Source organism: Suricata suricatta, chromosome 9 (assembly GCF_006229205.1).
Source record: "Suricata suricatta isolate VVHF042 chromosome 9, meerkat_22Aug2017_6uvM2_HiC, whole genome shotgun sequence".
In the NCBI taxonomy this organism is placed as follows: Eukaryota; Metazoa; Chordata; class Mammalia; order Carnivora; family Herpestidae; genus Suricata; species Suricata suricatta.
In genome coordinates this window covers 50,326,606-50,331,204 of record NC_043708.1, presented here as the reverse complement: position 1 = coordinate 50,331,204, position 4,599 = coordinate 50,326,606, and the positions used below count along the sequence as shown (strand labels likewise).

The window sequence follows — 4,599 nt, the reverse complement described above, 5'->3', positions numbered from 1 at the left end:
GTTCCATTTTCTGCACCTTTTGGGAACCAGGGTCTGAATAGAGGAGATTCTACTTTGCTCCTTACATGGCAGCCCCTCAGGAAAAGTCCATTATCCAATTCCATTTTCTTCTATATTCCACAGGGAAAGATCCTCAGGTTGAGTGTGTTAAATTGATAACCTAACAGGGAACAAAATTCTATTCTCCTTTCCTTTTAGTCATCCATTATCTTTATGAATGGTTCTCTTAGAGCCAATTTCTCTTGGCTTTTGAATACAAAGTAATAGCTAATAACCACTGAACTTCCCCAGAGGCCAGCAACATTTTTAATTCTCAGTCCTCTTCCTATATTGCCTTGGGTTGGATGAGGTAGAATAGGCTAGATTTCTACCTGGTGATTTTCAATAATGCTGCTGAGATGTGGCTTATTCCAAATGCTGGTGATATATTCTATACTTACTGTGAGGCGAAGGCAATGCCTTTGCCTTTGTTTAGGGTTTAGCCTAAAATCCTGAATAAGAGAAAAATCTCACAGGATATGTGGTTGGATGTAAAATTTTTCCTCACAGGATTGTTAATGTATTAAATGAGATACTATGTATTAGGCCTTGTGTTTGGAATACTCTAGATACTCAGTGAAAGTTACCATGATCATACCTTTCCCTTCCATTCTGAAATCCTTTGTACTCTGGAATTTGCCATACTGTGGTAACTGGCTTACCCTGCTTCTCTCAATTTTGGCATTTGTGGTACCTCTAGTTGTGACCAATTGGTGGGTAAGCACCCACATGTCAGCCTTCAGTCACTGCCATGGGAATAAACATATATACCCACATTTTTTGCCTCCCATTTATTTCAGGTTTCAGGCTCACATGGCAAAACATCTCTAGAGAATTTCTATGTAGTTATTTCAGCCCAATCTCAATCTATAAAATCAAGTTTTCATCTAACCCAAGGTGCCTTTTCCATCAAGATTTTTATCATTTCTGTCTTTGACAATATTTTCCCCTCCTAATTACTCAATAAAATTGAGCTGCAATTGTCTGTGAAACTGGGCTTTCTGTTCTGCAAAATATTTTGCCAAATAATAATTGTTAATTTGTATTATGGAAGAAATCAACTTATTCTTTATTTTTGCCTCTCACAGCAAATACTGAAGGCAGACTTTTATAATCTCGTGTCTTTGTAATTTTGATAAGCCCTTAATTGGTTTCTCTTCGGGTACTCTTTTTCAATCTCCAAATCATAATGCTCAATGCTTCTCTAAGCCAATCTGTATTAATCACTGCTTTCAGTAAAGCTACACTACTGTCAAAAAGGAAACGTCAATAGCTCTTCCTTGTCTCAAGACATAATTTAAACCCTTGATATAGTATTCAAAAATTCAAATCTCTGTGAGTCAGCCCTAACCCCCTGCCCCCCAAAACTCCACCTCTGTGGAACTGATCTGTTCACTATTTCTGGAATATGACTTGTTCATGTATGTGTAGAATATATTCTTTTTTCATCTTAACCAAAGCTCATCCTTTCAATAACTAAAGTAAGTTTACATTTCCGATGAAATTTCCTAAGCCACACCACCCTCCAAAACACTTAGAGCACTTTTTGCCAGATGCATTTTTATCATAACACTAATTTTTTTGAAAGCTTAATGATTTAGGCCCTTGTTATTTGTTTGACAACCATTATTTCATTTAATTCTTCCAAAAGGATGGGTATTATATTCCTATCTTTCAGAATTATAACTAGGCATAGAAATATTTTAAAATCCCAACAAAGTTTTTTATATGGTAAGTTCAGAATTCAAACAGCGGTGCATCTTGTTGTGAAGCCATTTTATTTTCATTGCCTCAGACTGAGATATTTGAGGCATCAAAAGTGATGGGGACAAAGGAAAGGACTGTTAATTACACAACTTAAAACAATGTTTCTGTGGAATATGGGAGGCTGAAGACAGACTGAAAAATGCTAAGATACAAATAAGTACCAAAACTAGAGTAAAGAATCTACTTAACATTTTGATTCACTGCATGTCATTTTGTTTCTTTGACAGAAACAAAATACTCAAGTGGGTCTTATGTAACTTTCTAACAGTTTTATAAGAAAGAAAGACAAAGAAAGATGGGGAAGAAAAACAAATGGAAGGGCTTTCCAGATAACATAAAACTATGCTAAGGAAGTCATTCTGTAGTTGGCATTCTCATGAAGGACATTATACTGTTAGGACAGATTTTAGTCGAGGTAACATCAAATAGCAGCATGTCACAGGTAAGAGAGTCTTAGTAGCCCAGAAATTTAAAACCTATAGATATGGCTCCTTCGAATGGCTTCAATATGGCTCCTTCGACCTTTGCTTTACATGGTTAGGTTTGTTATAGAATCATTAATATCAATTGTTAAATGAGAACTGAAATTTATGCAAGCATAACTAAATTATTTCTACAAAACTAAGAAGTACCAGAGCCATTAAGGTTCACAATTAATGTGTGCATTTTTCTTATTAATAATTATGCCCATTTAAAACAACCATTACTCCAGTAATATGAATTTAATGAGGAAAATATATAAGAATATTCTTAATTTTCTTTCTGTTAAATTAACAAGCCCTTTTTCTGACATCTATTATAGGTATCATTAATAGGAAAAATAAATTAAAGTCAAACAAAGTTGATGAGGATTCAAAAATCACTTTAACTCCTGTAGAGCGTATTACCATTAGAATATTAGAAAATGGTGTATAGGTCTCTACAGTAAACATGTCATAAATAATTAAATGGCAATTGATATTATATTCTATAGGTTTTGTATATATTTTCATACAATTTTCCATATAGTCAGAATAATTTTGTGAGTTTAGCATTGATAGTACTTTTTAACTTTTTATTTTGAAATGGTATTAAAATAGAAAAGCCACAAGTACAGCTCAAATAATACCAGTGTATCCTTCATCCAGATTACAGAAACATTAACATCTTAGTATATTTGATTATTCATTCTCCTCCCTTTACACACACACACACTATCTCTGAACTGTTTAAGTTGCAGACATCATGCCTTTTACCCCTTAATACTAAAAGTCCTTATTTTATTCTTATATAGCCATATATATAAATTCTTAAATATATTCTTTTATACACCCACAGTAGTCAAATCAGACACAATAGGCACTGCTACTGAATTATTACCTAGTATACAGTCCTTATTAAAATTTCCCTTAGCAGCATTTAAAAATACAGTATTGCACATAACTATATTCATTTGTTTTGGGAAAATTTTAAGACTTCAAGAAATGCTATTGTACTAGGAGTTAACCTCATTTTTTTTTTTTCAGTAATACAAACCTTACTCTCACCCTCTACCCCTCTAAAAAAAACAAACTCATCTAACCTTGAAATACTGTTCAATGGATTTTGAACTGGCAGGCTCATAACTCAATTGAGCAAATGTACACAAAATTTAAGGCTCAGATAGAAATAAGAAATAAAAGTTTACATCAGTGATTCCAACTGACAACCTAGATCTGCTCCAGGACCTATCACTGAGAAGTGTATGTATCATCTATCATGTATATCACTCGTGTTTCTTACACAGGGTTTATGCCAGTAATTTTGACACACATTTCTGGAAAAATGTGTACACTTACACTGCTCAGGCTAACTTTAGTTACTAACATGTTTCAAAATTATTAATTACTGTTGGATTATAGTAAACTAAAAATGAGTTAAGTCTAAGAGCAGGGATTAACCACTGTGCCGTTAGTCCAGTCTCACTGTATGGCCTGTTTCTAGAAGTCTTGTTTAGTCTTGGTCCCAAGACCAAAGCCATTCCTCTTTATTCCAGAAAGCAAATCTTTAGTCCAAACCATGCAATACCTGCACTGTTTTCCTCTGGTGGGATGCTTTTCTGGATAACTTTCCCAGTACCTGCTTCTTCATGATTGTACTTCCTTTTCAGATTTTAAAACTTCCTTCCCACTAAGTAGTATTTTACTTGAAACTCAGCCCTCCTAACCTGAGTGCCTACTTCTTCCAGTTATCCTTATCAACACCACCAACATTATTAACTAACCTTACTGATGATAGAGCTGAGGCAAAAAGTTTAACTGCTCCAAGGTCATAGACAACTAAAAAGTGTAGGGTTTAGAACTTGATCCCAGGAGTGTGCAGCACAAAGCAGGACCAATGCGCTTCCATTATGATCTTTGCTCTGCTATGAGATTCCCATTGCCATGGCCTCCCATTCACCTGTCACGCTTTGTCACATGGCTCTCCTACCTCCCTTGTTAACTTCAAGTACCCATGACAATAGTGTTCTTAGTCTCCTCAGATTCTTCATCATCTGAGGTTGATTTTATACCTGACCCCACAAATGTGCCATATGACTCATGTTAGAAACACCTGCCAAACTCTCCACTATTAGCCTACCCACAGATGACACATAATGAAACATTGTCATAAAGGGGAAGGATTCTAAGTGTACCACTATAGAAAGTCATCAAATCACAAAAAAAAGGACAAAAAGGAACAAAAGATTACAAAATAGCCAAAAAACAATTAAAAATGACAATAGTAAGTCTATACCTATCAGTTACTTTAAATGTACATGGAAGAAATCATCCA

At 34.7% G+C, this 4,599-nt stretch overlaps 1 long non-coding RNA gene across 1 annotated transcript in view; it reads right to left on the bottom strand.

Moving 5' to 3' along the window:
* Nucleotides 1–4,159, bottom strand: part of LOC115302598 — a 14,761-nt gene extending 10,602 nt beyond the window's left edge. The window contains exon 1 of the long non-coding RNA XR_003913549.1: nucleotides 4,049–4,159. This is a non-coding gene — a long non-coding RNA (uncharacterized LOC115302598). The remainder of the gene's footprint in view (nucleotides 1–4,048) is intronic.
* Nucleotides 4,160–4,599: the final 440 nt, after the last annotated feature.